Genomic DNA, 15,292 nt, shown 5'->3' with positions numbered 1-15,292 from the left:
AGAAGAAATTATGGCTTAAATTACCCTTAATCACTTCTTATTTTATTTTACCCTTACAAATGATGTGGTTATACCTGCTAAATATAATTTTAAAGCTGTTCTCGTTAAAGATGGGTTTTCAGAAACAAGTGAAACGGATAACGATGTTTTTGAGAAAATGTTATAGTCTATTAATTATTGCATACCCAAATCTACATGAGGAGTCTTGGAAAAAACCCAAGAAGCCCAGTCTAAACAGCACTATGGTTTTACCCAGTGTTTTTCAGTGCACTGGTGTTGTAGTCCAATGTTACTGCTGTTATGATATGTACATTTTCAAACATTTACAAAATGTTGGTGAAATCTTTTGTTTTTCAGGTGGGAAGAATGAATGGTTTACTCATAACCGTGTGCATAGATTACAAGTCAAAACACATGGTTTTAATTTGTAAATGTAACTATTGCCCAGGAATACAAAGAAGATAAATGAAAGGACTCCAAATGTATGAACATTTCAATAATGTTAAATTTACTCAAACAATGATATAAAATGTTAACATTTGATCAATAGTTGATTAACTGAAGCTCAACAATGTGCTTTGGAAAGGTCTTAAATGCTTATGTCTTGATAGATATAGCAAGCTGACAAGTGTTTTGCGAGATCATATATCTACATCCTGCCTTTACCTGCAATAGACTGGCAAGATGTCCCGATAGCCCGTCTCTCGTCCGTTGACTCCTGGAGGTAGACACCAGCCTCCCTGACGACCCTGCAAGAATAAGTGTGTTAGAGAATGAATGGATGGTTGGATCCTGCCTTTAGTAGAATACAGAGAAAAAAAAATCATGCTGTGATAAATAGCAAAGATTAAAGATTCTGTCATAAATATGGGTTAAGTGCTGAATCATAGCCTGGTAATACCAGCCCTTTGTTCTATGACATTTGCTTAATATATATGGACTCTCAGCTGTTGAGAAATGATTGTTTCCTGGAGGCTTTAACAGTGGTGAAGTTTGAAACTTTACCCAATCACTAACATTTGTCAGTGATGCATGTAATACGCCACTTCAGTGCTATGAAGCTTACCAGAAATTGGCTGCGCTGTAAACAACCATCCTCCACTGCGATGACAAAAGTGCCTACCTGAACGAGGCGCTGCTATGTAAATTTGACATTTGGAAGAGTAACCGACAGACTGAACAGCTTTGTTTACGTCCTCCAGTGCTATTGCTAAAACTACAGACAATTTTCAAACATGGCAGAAAAATGACGTCATCGTTCATAACTTCTCCATCTGATTGGCCCAGTTGAAATTCTGCCTGAGGAATTCAAGTCAATGGTGAAATTATTGACTTGAATTCACAGATTATGCTTTCTCTCAGCTCATTCTAGGCGTTATTTGAATCAAGCAGAACTGCATAATAAGGCAATGGCAGGCTAACTGAATCAGGGTTGTTTTCTGAAAGTATTTAAGTGTTGTGAATACTATTTATGTGCAACATTGTATTTGAAATGGACTTTTACTAAAGAAATATCTCTTTAGAGTTTAAGTATCATTCTGTTTGTTCATACAGAGTCCCGCAGTGCAAAATAAACACTGGCAGATTTCATTTTCCGTGTCCATGTTGTTTTCCAAGCCTACTAATTGCTGTGACCCGCACCATTGCAGCATGACACAGAGTACTCAATTTTCCAACATTAATTACAATCGAAACCATGGCAAGTAGTAATTTTACTTGTATTCACCAAGCTGTACAATTTCCTTCCTTCTTTGTGTGATGAGCATAAAGACAAACTCTTTTGGCTTTAGTTAAATACTAACAGCACAATCTAACAACAAAACTTGTAAAACTCAAAACCCCCAACAGGGTTGTCATAAACTTAAAACATTTGACAAAACAAATCTAAACCATCCCCCCGGGTAATTTAACATATATACTGCATAATGGACTGATCAGCTGCATATTACAGTTCTGCTTTGTGATTGCTCCCATTAGAGTTGCAAGTGTTTTAACACAGTCTGTGGTATTGTGTTAATTAAGAATTCCATCTGCTTAGGAGCCTCTGTGCCCTCTCTGTGATGGAAAACAGCCTTTCTGCAATATCCTCTGTGTAATCTCACAAAGAAAACCAAGACTGTGCTCAATCAATTTAACTCATGAAATACTGTCAGGATGTGATGAGCTAGAACAATTTAATGTGTTCCCTTTCTCCAACATTACAGAGGGCACCTATCTGTGTGAGACATCCGTCTTTTACAATAACAAAAATAATAATTTGCATAATTTGCAACTTTTCCCCAGTTGAGTTGGGATCTTTTACTGCATCCAGAAAAAAAAATGCTTTTACAAAGTGACAATTTCCAAGCATGGACACCTGAAAGGACCAAGAGTGGGCACAGTGTTTGAACACCTGCAGATATGAATACAGTTGTGCACAAAGGATTGGAACACTTGTTTTTCACCAATCTACATCTTATTGTGAGAGTAAAACACCATTTATGCAATCCACCCAATCGGACAATAACTTTTCAGAAGACAGTTTTAAATTAGCAGATATTCTTATTTATGTTTTCCTTCTTTTCCCTAGGGTGTACCAAATCCCATGTACAGTATTGCAATAATACTCAATATTCCAGGTCAATATAAATCATAAAAAAATTACTGTGGACAGATAGGTTTCATTTGATTTTTTTCATTCCTGACATCCAAAGAGAGGGTAAATGTCACTGCAGGTGGCAGTTTGATAAACGAGGAGGTCATGAAAAAGCTCCACAGAGGCCTCACATATTGACCAGGAAAATTGGTGGACCACGAGCATGAAATTGCTGTCACAGATCAATGGCTACTAATCTGCAGACGGGACGGATTCAAATCACAAGACCTCTAATCAATGATGATTAATTTGCCACAACATTCACACTTCCAGAATCAAACTGCGAGATGTGAGAGAATAAGTCATTGTCATTCCAAAAATTAACGGGTGAATGAAAGACTTTGTGCATTCTCAAACTTACCAAAATGATGGTATGAACGCAAAAGCTAAAAGATAATTTGTAATGGTATACAAATTCAAATGTTAGCCTTACATGATTGGGGAGCTGACAGTTGATGAATTAGGTGATCATTTACCTGAATGATCTGTAATGAAAAATGCTAATGGTGGGCCAAACAGGACAATGAGCTGTTTTAAACTGCTGCACTCAATCATGAATATTGACAAGGGCAAAGTGTTTGGTTGGTAAATTAGAACTCGATCTGAGGAATCCAGTCTTCAGTTTTTCAATGTAATCAGCTTCAGAGAATATACTGTCAATTAAAAATGTGCAATTATTATGCAAATCATATATAACAATAAATAATTATGTGGGTGTTGTTCATCAGATCTAAGATTAAAATAGAACTGTTAATGCATGCACAGCTTCTTTGGGTGTTCACACTCATCACGTCATGTCATGACAGGAATGACTTCTTTCAACAGTTTAGTGGTGCAGAAAGTATGTCATAGAATCATAAAGCTCAGTAAATATTTTAGAAAAACTAACAGTGCACCTTTTAAACAATCCACAAATTTAGATAAAGCTTGTACAAATCAATGAAAGGTGAATGCCTACTGGTTCAGATAGGCCAAGAGATCCAACAGTGTTCAAGTATGCTATCATTTGGGACTGCTTTTTATTTCCTCTTCTTTTTTCCCCTCACTCCTCAATAATCTCTCTTTTTCCTCCTCGCTTTCCTCCCTCCACTCAGACTTATTTTAATTTCCTCATTTTCCTCCCATTTTCTCCGCCGTCACTGATGCTTTATCACTCGTTTGAGCTTGTTAACCATCATAAGCTAGGCTATTAGCCTAACAAGGGACCTGTTAAAAACAGGCTGATTTTGTGCAAAGCAGGGAAAATTTCACCTTTCATCTTACAAACTTGAGCTCGTTGAACAAGTGCTGTGATAAATGACTTACTGGCTTTTTTTTTACGGTTTCCTCAGTGAGTAAGTTCTGTTCATGGAGATACAGACTAGACAGCAGCTAGCTCCTGGTAGCCCCACCCGCGGTTATAAAACGGTAGGCGAACCAAACCATTTAGTGCAGGGGTGTCAAGTCGGTCCTCAAGGGCCGGCATCCTGCATGTTTTAGTTCTCTCCCTAGTGGTTTTAACAACCTCATCAGTAAGTTAGTGTTCTGCTTAGGCCTTCTAATGAGTCATCATTTGATGCAGGTGTGTAAAACCAGGGAGAAAAGTAAAGCATGCAGGATGCCGGCCCTCGAGGACCGATTTTGGGCACCCCTGATAGTGGAATGGTGGGCAAGACGATAACAATCTTTCAGTAATTAAGAAACACGTTCTAGGTTTATAATTTGCATCGCTTGACTTCTACTTTTATTGCAAAATAGTATATTTTTAATCTTAACCCCTCCTCCCGCCCACTGCTTCCGCTTATGCTGGTTTCAATTCCAAAAGAAAAAATAAAAAAATAAAAATCATCTTCTGGTGTGATTGTATATGGAGCTGGAGCTCATCCAGCTCCATATTTTAAATTAAAGATGTGTTTGCTTGAGGTTGCCATCCAAGGCATAGACTTTCACAACATTAAAGCTTGTTCATAATTAGTAGATCACATAAAATTTCTGGAAGAATGTCATACTGGGGAGTTTGAAACCGGAATAAAATGAGCTTAATTTATTTGCTTATATGTGTAGGTCTTTGTTTTTGTTAGCAACTTCTGAATAAACTTTTCTTCTCACTGCTTCCTGCATGATTATTACAGAATAAAGAAAACAGTTGAAAGAAATCAATTTCATATCCATGTTGTGCCTATCAATTCTTTTTCACATTAACGTGTATAATTCATCAAATTTGGGCATTAATGACCCCACAAACATCCTCATACAACTAAATATCATATCAATAAAAAGTAGTGAAACGAAACATGGAAATTGAAAACAGTAATAATATTTTGGCTCATAAATAAGTATAGAACCTAAACAGATTATTTAAATTCAGTGGTTTGACGCCACAGCAAAAATGAGCACAAACTTATTGCTTTTTATATTTTGTAGAATCACATTTCCTATTTAACGACATCAGTGCTGAATGCAATTACCAGACATTATGTAGTGAGGATCAGACAGAGCATGACACTGTAAATGAAAGAAAAATAATTCAAGATCCAAAATACTGGATCAAAACCCATTAGAACAAGCAGTAATGTAATGAAGGGCTCTTTGGGCCATCTATTTCATTTGAAACTAAGCTTCAGCTAAATGACTGTTTTATCTGGCTTGAAAAAGCCATAAAATCCATGTTCACTATCATCATCCATCTGAGATTGGAAATTGAGTAAATTAGTATTTTGTTTACCAAATTGTAGCCATCCTGTGTTCACTAAGCGTGTTTGTGTGTGCTTGTTTGTGCCTATAAATGTGTTCCCACATTTTTTTTAAGATCAGTAGACAAAACTGCAAAATCCTATACTATGTGGAAAATTATTGCACAAGGTGGTGGTGAACAATAACTGGTCTGTGTCTCCCTTCTGCAGACTGATTTCACATTTCGAATACAATTTCCATCTATTAATGTATGTAAATATTAACTTAAAAGTTGTCACACTGGTATTTTAGAATCCCTCCACAAAATAAATCTGGGTTAAGATTAATTAAAATATGGATCCTACTTATTTTTGAATGTATTTTTTATACTTTAACCTAGTTTTATCCTGCCAAGATTAACCTACAGGAGATAAAACCAATCGTAAATTGTACTCAGTCATATAAAATAGCTTTTAGACATGTTTACACTTTCCAGATATTGTTGGTTTAAGCCACACTCTCCAAGACTACAGAACCAGCTGGTGTCTTTTTTTTAGAGCAAGTTAAATATGAAATCAGTGACACTTTGTGGCAACAGCAGTTAAAAAAAAATGATGTCAAAGAAGTAAATAATTGTGGTTGTGGATGCCTGGTTAAATAGTGGATCTAAAAATGTTGAAAAACACCCTTTTATCATAGTGACACAAGAATTCCTGTTATAGGTATGTTTATGTGTATCTGACAAATACCAGATTATAAATGGTCACAACAGTTAATAGATACGGCATGCAATGACCTTTTCATGCTGTATTAATTTTAAGGTGCTCTGCTGCACAGAGACTTTTGCTCTTTTACATTCCCCATAAATGCAGACAGTGAAAAGCACTCGAAGTGACAAAAGTGTGATATTCATGATGACAAAAAGTTTTACGATGTGTAGCTTTATTTAGATAAAACGTAGTTACGACTTATCTTATCTCTCAGAACATCTTCTGAGAGATGCTCAGAAGATGTATCTTTTAACGAAACAGGAAAGAGCAGAGGCATCTCTAACAGCACACAGACTTTATTGGACACTTATAGTGACCTAGTATGATCGCATCAATCAGAGATAAAGCTGCAATATGTTTCTGCCCTCCCAATATAAGCTGCTAGATAAACATCTGTCTTTGTTCTGACTGTTGGGAAAACAAAAAAAAAAAAAAAAAAAATAAATAAAAAACAGTGGCGACCACACTTTTTAAATAATTTCTTACGAGCAAGACGCAAAAATGTGTACATTGTCAGATGTATAGCATTTGGGTTCTCTAGTAAGAATTTGTAGAGTGAAACTAAAACTTGTAAGCAGATCTAATGTTGATGTTATTGGATTGTGATCAGTGCTGTCATGTATCAACATAAAGACAATGCATTCATCAATCCATTGTATGTGACTGCTTGATTTAATTGAAGGGTTTTATTATTCTGATTTTAAAGAACAACACATGGAGATGTTGTGGTGTGGGCCCCTATTGTGACATATTAGCTTATTTCATATAATTATGTACCACTACTGAGAGTTTTGTGCTGGTGACAACAGGTTCTATCCATTCTGTGTGATGGATGCGGTGGTTAGTGCTTGATATCTGTGACATATAAACTGACTGAAATATTCCATCCCTTGTCTCCCGGCATAAATAGGAAAGCGTAACACTGTCCTCATCGTATGACTCTCATGACACAGGGAGGAGGATGCTGTTCTAATGTTGCAAACGCTGCTGTAATGATCACATGCAAGGCAGGCTGGAAGTGTGTTGCACTGGAGAGCTCCCTCAGATATCATTAGCTGCTGTGCTGTGATGAAGAAGCAGGAATAGGATCATGTGATCCTCTCCTGAGACACTATTAATTAATAAGAGCTTTGCTAAAGAGGCCGTCCTCCACTAAGGCACTCCATGCTATCTCAATGGGAATCGATTTGCGTCTCTCTTGCTGCCAATGTGTCTGCCGGACATCTTTTACAGTACGACCCTCACGCCATGGGCCGTCTATGTGTCTGCTGCCGAAGCGCGTGGAGCCAGATGACACCTTCAGATCCAGGGATTATATTTCATCAATGGCCTCTCTGCTTCCTGTTGGACTTGCACTGCACTGTACAAGTCGCAAGTTTGACATCACAAGTGTTCAGGTGTATTATGTTGCAGGGGAAATTCAGCTGTGTTTTGTCTTGTAGGCTTAAGGAGCTTGTTAGTTCGACAGCTTAGAAGAACTTTAACACTTTGGCCTCCTGAATACTTCACAAGACATTTCTTATTTAGGGCAAAGCTAACATTTGTTCAGTAGTAAGAGGATGTTGACATGGTTAAACTATTTTTTAACTCTCCCATTATTCATCAGAATCTATGAGAAGAATTCAGAAAATTAGCCCATAAGGTGAAAAATTTGTTCTGTTAAATAAATAAATCACTGTTACAGTGCATAACAGTAACACATACAAAATGCAATTTTGAAATCAGGACAAAGAAGAGCAAAACAGGCATTTACCATTTGTCCTGAGAATGTTTTTAAATTTCTTGGCTTTGCTCTAAGTTACTGACTACAAAGAGCGCACCCTGCGGAGATGTCGATCAATGTGCTCTCTGTATGTCATCCTTTCAATGGATTAAATTGACTTCGACAAACCTGTAAGTGATTTTGAAGACTCAGCCGTCATTTCTTGCCCTCCAAGATATCACTCAGTGGTTGAAAAAAGTGCACAGAGAATCTGTAATGAATAAAAAGGCTCAAATTAATCTATTAGAGACCTTCTCTCTCTAATGGAAAATACACTAATAGACCTTAGAGAGGTCAAAAGGCCAATGCAGGGTAAAGCTGACACACAACTCTGTTATTTTCCACAATTGTAATATTGAGAAAGTACAGTTAACACACTTTCTCAACAGTGTGTTAACTGTAAACACATTACTTTATCTGGGATGGCTTAAAGAGCAGTTCATAAATGCACACTGCAAAGACATTAGCATATAATTAGGAAGGCACTGATGCTTTTAATTATTAAACACAGAATATTAATTATGTTTCAACAATTAGAAGGGATAGCTCTTAAACCATTACATTTATTGCTCTTCAGTTTCATTTTAAGCACAAAAGCATCTTTTAAGTCTAAAGAATATCTAAATAAAACAAGAAAAAACTTTTTCATAATTTTGTCTCAGTTTTTTAATTAATAAAAACAGTCATATAAGACTTCTTTTTTCTGTACTCATTCATAGAGATTTTGGGTGACGTCGGCACAGAGACAACCCCATGTATAAGATCCCAATTAACCTAAAATGTATGTTTTTCTTTCTGTGTGAGGAAGGTAGAAGACACATACATGCAGATGAAGAAAGTGCAGTTTCCCCATTGAAACGCTCTTCATTAAAACCAGCAACCATCTTGTGACGAGTACTGCAGGGCCTCATAAGCAAACAATATTATCAGAGGTCGTATTCATATTTGTGCGATTATGTAGCATTAAAATGTTAGAATTTGTTCAAACAGTTTTAAAATTCCTGGGCACTTTTTCATAAACAGTTTTAATGTGCTGACTTCAGCTTATTGACTGTAGAAGTCTGTGAAACGGTGAATGAAAGGTTTTCTAGGTGTTTTGGTAAAGGCATATATTTTTAAGCATATACTGTATCATGTCAAGATACAGGGCACCGAAAAACTTTTGATAATTTTAGACACATAACATTTGTCTTGAATAAATAAATAAATAAATAAATAAATAAATAAATAAATAAATAAATAAATAAATAAATAAATATGTATGAGACTGTATCACTGAGCTGCATGCGGGTCATGAATTTGAGATAATCCCATACAGGAGCCGACAAACAAATACCTTCCAGAACCAGACACTAAAAAAATATATTGAGATGTGCAGAGGGTCAGACTAATGGATTTCCCATTCTGTCACATTATTCTGCCCAAAAGCAGATGAAGCCAAAGCTCATTAATAAGATGTTTTTTTCTTCATCTAGAAATGTGCTTGATGCAAAAATATGAATTTTAAGTTATTCGGTCCTCCAAGCATTTTTCAGCATCTTTCAACTATAATTTGATTTCACTGACGCTTTTAGGCATTGCCAGATCCTTGGTCAGAAAAGGAGTGGAGAAAACATCCTGCTGGAGAATTAGAGGCAAAAATGTGGCATAAAAGTCAAAGAGTGCAGACGCTCTTGAAATAGCAATAATAGATTTGTTGCTCCTCTGATTTACATTTAAATGAAAACCTTTTATCTGGTGGTCTATGTTCTAATGGGCAAACTCTACTTGGAAAGATCGGACTCATCCTCCTGCCGTATATGAGGAAAGTAGAACAATCTTTTTACTGTTTGAAGAAAGTGTTTTATTAGCACAGAGAAAAAAAACAATAAAAGTTACATTTTATTTTAATGTGGTGTGACATTTTGTCTGATAGATGAAAATAAAAATCCTGATCAAAGGTCAAAACATTAGAGGAGAAGAGAGAAAAGTTTTAGATGTTTTGGAACATAAAATTTATTATTTAAAAATCAACTTTTATTTCACGTGAACAACAGTACTTGCTCCATTATGTTACAATATAGACAATAAAAACAGAAGTATAATTACAGATAAAAAGTTTAATGGAGTTGCTAAGTAGTCCTGAACCAGGAGATTCGAGTGGTCTGGAACTTTGGTACAACAACAGATCTTTAATGTATTTTGATGCTAAGCTAGTCAGTGATTTATAAACTAAAAAAAAAATATTTTAAAGTCTATTCTCTGAGCCACAAAGACCACATGTAAGGATTTCTGTCAGAAAATAGAGTTCTGTCAGTACTCTATTTTCTAGTTTTATTGAAAATTAAAACTGAGAAAATAATTTTGGCAGTAGTATATTGGATTATCATATCAGCACTTCACTTTTCTAATATAATGGCCAAAGTCTTTTTTTTTTTTTTTTTTCTAAAAACGACTTAGTAATTAATCAGCAAAAATGAGGTGGGGATTTTTTTTCTCTTTTGTTCCCACCAAAATCACTTTTGGCAAAAAAAAAATTATTGGGGCCATTATGTTAGGAAGGTGACAATAATAACATTAGCACTATTTAACTCTGGGATTACAGGAAAGAGGACAGAATCAAAGAAATGTAAATCTGATAGTAGATAGCATGTTGCAAATTTTGTGGAATGACTCAATTAGAATGTTATTCAACACAAGATGTCATCTAAAAAGATCTAACAAGTTATTCTGGAAGAGGAAAGGGCTGATATATGAATGTAAATTACAGTTAAGTCCCAAATCACTAAAGATAAATCATGAAGATGCCAGTCGGAACATGGAAATGTTTGCTCAGCAATTATATGAAAGGCTTTATTTCTTTAGCACAGACAAAGATTTTAAATATATATATATATATGTATATATATATATATATATATATATATATATATATATATATATATATATATATATTGTGCAAACATCTTGGTTGGTTCATAATTATTTTAAATATAAATCAGTTTTGCCTATCATGCAATTAGCATTAACTGAACTGAACTATTTAGTTTTTGGTGAACTTACCCAACACATTAATAAATTCAGATTCAGTTTTATTTGTCTCCCCAAAGGATAATTAGTGTTACAGCAAGAAAAAAGAAAGAAAGACATCAAAAATAAAAGACATACAATTAAAGGTCTAACAAAAAGGAATAATAGAGTATGTTGAAATAATATTAAATATACATAAAAAAATATTTAATTTCAAAAATGCCTTTGTCTTTTTTGTTAAAATTACACATTCAGCTAAATAATAAATCACATTTGCGATATTAAAAAACAGGCACATGTCAGTATCTGTATAATGTTTGAAGGAACTACATTAAAACAGCTTATTGCACATTTTAAAAGGACCAAATTACAGGAACTGATGTAACAAAGCTTAGTTCTTGCATTAACCCTAAAACTTTTGATGCTAATAGGAAATAATGACTTTGCTGATTGATCGCATTGAAGCGGAAAATAATCTTACACTGCACTAAGTTGAAAGCAGGTACTCTACTCTGCTAAATGCTAAATTGCATACATGGCTGAACATAAATTAATGACATTAGAAAACTTGCACCCAAAACCAAGATGGTAAAGCTTCAACACCATCAGCTGATTATCAGCTGTGTGACGCCTTCATAAAATACTGTTGTTCTTATATGTCTCCTTTTCCATTCTACCTTAAAAAGGACAGATAATGATATGAGGAACAAAAATGTAACTCAGCAAAGAGACAAGGACATAATTGCTGATGTTTAGTTGGGCTTATGTGCAGTCCTTTATCAAACATAGCGAAGTGTAAGACGTACTGAATCTCTTCACCATACTGTTGATGGGTTGAAACATGAGTGCCACAACAAACCTGCTTGCCTACTGAAGCACTAAACCACTGACACACCTTTTCTTGTGCTTTAGCCAAAGGGGTCTCTCCAAGGGACATGGAGTGTGACTTCCAATTAGTTTTCCAGAGATTTATTCATGGGACTGTTTAAATGTATTAGAGAATGTTAACAGAATAATGGATTTTAAATGACTGCCACGCTGCAAACTCTCTCCTAGAATAGCAAATATAGGCTCTGATGAGTTTTATACGACAAATTATGTAAACGGGAAACTTTTAAGACAAATTTGGTGGATGTTTTTGTTCCGAGTTACACTAAATGAAACAAAATGTAATAACACATCTAATCTGGATGTTTATTGTTTTTCTTTCTATAATGGTAAATCAACTTGACTCATCTGTAATCTGTCACTGTAATTTTGTAGAAGTGGATGTTCTTTTTTTTGCTGCAAACTGTTGATATTGTAGTTTGAATAAAACTTTAAAAAACCATGAAGACATGAAAGCAAATCTGAATTTAATCAATTATATTATCTAAATCTGGATCAGACTGGTCAAAAATACTGTTCATGCCCACTAATCAATTATGATAAAAAAGGTCTCTGGCTGCTCAGTTTTTCGCCTCATAATATTCTGTTGGGAAAAAAAAAATATTGTAACATGTTCAAGCATGTCATTTAAAAAGTTGCCACCCACCTAAACATAACTGAGCCAATTACACCCCCTGCTTAGCTCCAACACAGCCCATAAGCAGCAACAGCCCACCATTCTGCATGTCATTATGTGGCTCTGCAAAGACTATCAAGGAATATTTTTGAGATTCTTACCATGCGTCTTTGGCCTTTAGCTGGCTTTAAAACATCTCACACATCAAGTAATAATTGTGTCACACTTAAAAAGAACAGACTGGAAAAAACATAACGGTTGAAGTGAGTAATCAAAGGTTGATGGACTAGTATTTAATCCCAATGTTTAGGTGTTTTGCAATGAAGTAATGGTTAGATTTGTTTTGGAATGTCCAAAGGAGGGAAAGTTTTAACATACAAAAGATAATAACTCCAGACATAAGGGTCATAGTGCGCTAATACACTATTATTTTTGTTTTTTTAAATTCTGGAAGTCTTGTAGAAATAGAGTATGCTGGTCTAAAGTCGGCATTGGTCTTATTAATAAAGTGCTGAAATTGCCGCAACAACAAAGGTAATGTTGCCCCTCTGCAATGTCTCAAAATATTATACACTACCCTAATATATTTAAATATCAAAGTACATTTTGGTTAAAAATGTACTCTGTTTTAATCCATAATCTATCACACCTTAAACATATCTGAGATGATTGTATTTTTGTTGGATGTTGGCTGTATTGACTTGGGTTGTCATGACGTTATTAGGTCCTTGAGCTAAGGCTTTAAAAGTGGATGCAATTCAAAACAGCACTGAACATAATGGACCTGAACAAAACAGGTCCACAGGTTTTAATATCCCCCTGAAGCATTTCGTAAAACAAGAAATTTCATTTTTGCACTTTTTTTCCCAAATGTCATATGCGTACAGTAACGTTAAGACTCATGACCTTTGCCTTTTAGTGAAAGTTGAAGCTCCAAAGAGATGCCAGAGAATGCATCCTTCACATTGTAAATTGCAACAAGAAGGCGTCTTATAAACTAACTAAAAGTTTGAACAGAATATAAATATTACACCAGAGGAAAACTGTGTCTATAGCAGAGGTCACTGAACTTTTTAAAACACAAAATTAGTTTAGTTTGCAGAGGACTTGAAGGACTGTTTTCTGACTTTAAACAAGAATTTACAATTTTATATAAAATGTCCATTTGACTAATTAAATTGTTTTAGTGCATTATCTGGCATATAAACTATTGTTAATTAATTTGACCATAAAGTTTGTCCACATTTAACTTGTTTTAAAAATGTAAAAAAAATGCTGACAATAATGTGGCTGATTAAAGTACTTGCAGAAAATAGAATAGAATAGAATAGAATAGAATGGACTTTGTAGTCTAGCAATGAGGACGTTCAGGTGAAACAGCAGCATCAGCTGTAAAGATTTCCATAAAAAGTTCTTCAAGTGGAAAAGTAATTTAGTTCTGTAGTGCAGTGGTAATGCTATGTTTCTTATGATCTGCCTGGTTACAGACCAAATGCATTTATCATTACAATTTTCCAATAAACGATATAGACTCTGCATGGCAGATTTACCTCTCCTGTTCACTCAGGTCCAACCATTCGGATTTTGTAAGAAATAATGTAATTGCAAAACTAGAACCTAAATTATAATCTGTTATCAGATTACCACAAATTAATCTGAAATCATTTTTAATCATTCAATCAGTTTAAAAATGTAATAACATTTTCATTTTAATTTTTAAGTGTTTTTAAAGATGTTTTTAATCTCTGTTGGGCTTTATTGAACAGTGATTAGGGAAAATTCGGAGGAGGGAGAAGAGAAGGACATGCAGCAAATCACTCAAAACTGGGAATTCAACCCATGACTTCCACATTGAGTCGTACGTGGAAGTCATGGCTCTGCATATGGTGCAGGTGGAGCCACCCAACGCCCTGTAATTACTTTTTAAGTACTTACAGAAGAACAAGAAACACATATTAGTTCAAATGATAAGAAACTGAACCAGTTAAATGTATTTTTGATGAAATGCATTGTTCAGTTTTCTGCAAATAGAAAAAAAAAATAAAATCAACAATCAAAACAATACAAGACTGACATGACCAGAAGCCTGGAACAGCACAGAGGAGCTGCGTCATTATATTCTTTATGATCACGTTGGTTTTTCCACAAACAAAACCTTTTCATCAGACATCCTGCAATGTTAACTTCTCTGAAAGTGTGCCAGCTCATTGTAACATTTTGTTGACTTCATTGATTGTAAGAGTGCTCCTTAGTGGAATCTGTAGGTGGACACTGTGCCAGGAGCAGAAACCTGGGACCTGCATGCTGGCAGATGTGATGAAGAGCCACATTAAGCAATGGTTGGTTTAATTGTGCATCTGCAATGGTGTATGTGTGCGTGCGTGTGTGTGTGTGTGTGTTTGTTTGTGGGTTTGTGCAATACTGTGATATGTTTCTGTCATGAAAAGGGTTTGTTGGAGGTGAGGTGGAGAGAACGCAGAGACCCAGGTATGAAGATGATGATTTTAATTAAGATGACGCTTGGAGTAGTCCATACAGGCAGCACGGCAGAGACTAGCTCACAGCTAAGTACCGGTAGCAACTGATTAACGGAACTAACATGCAAGCAAACACAATCCGGGACTTAGCAGTACGACCGGAGAGCAATACAGCTTGACGCAATCCAGGACTTAGCAGTACGACCGGAGAGCGATACAAGTATGACAAACAAAGACAAGGACCCGACGAAGAACACAGACACAGGTGGGTTTAAATACACAGGGAGGGTAATCAGGTAAGTAGACACACCTGGGGAGCAATCAACGGGGAGGACAGGACAGAGACTCACAGGAAACAGGGCTGAACACAGAAAACTCAAAAATAAACACACAAAAACACGGATCCTGACAGTTTGGAACCACAGTCAACAGTGTAGCATGTAGTCTCAGGAAAATCAAAAAGATTCAATGTAACTTTTCCTT

The 15,292-nt window shown here is 35.4% G+C and overlaps 1 long non-coding RNA gene across 1 annotated transcript in view; it reads right to left on the bottom strand.

Moving 5' to 3' along the window:
* Positions 1-4,137, bottom strand: part of LOC106947219 (uncharacterized) — a 31,224-nt gene extending 27,087 nt beyond the window's left edge. The window contains exons 1-2 of the long non-coding RNA XR_001424944.1: positions 3,941-4,137; positions 667-749 (exon numbers count right to left, since the gene is read on the bottom strand). This is a non-coding gene — a long non-coding RNA (uncharacterized LOC106947219). The remainder of the gene's footprint in view (positions 1-666; positions 750-3,940) is intronic.
* Between the last annotated feature and the right edge of the window lie 11,155 nt (positions 4,138-15,292).

This window comes from Poecilia latipinna, unplaced genomic scaffold (genome assembly GCF_001443285.1).
Source record: "Poecilia latipinna isolate Pla-1442-1.1 unplaced genomic scaffold, P_latipinna-1.0 Scaffold230, whole genome shotgun sequence".
NCBI lineage: Eukaryota > Metazoa > Chordata > Actinopteri > Cyprinodontiformes > Poeciliidae > Poecilia > Poecilia latipinna.
This window is presented reverse-complemented; position numbering and strand designations above follow the sequence as displayed.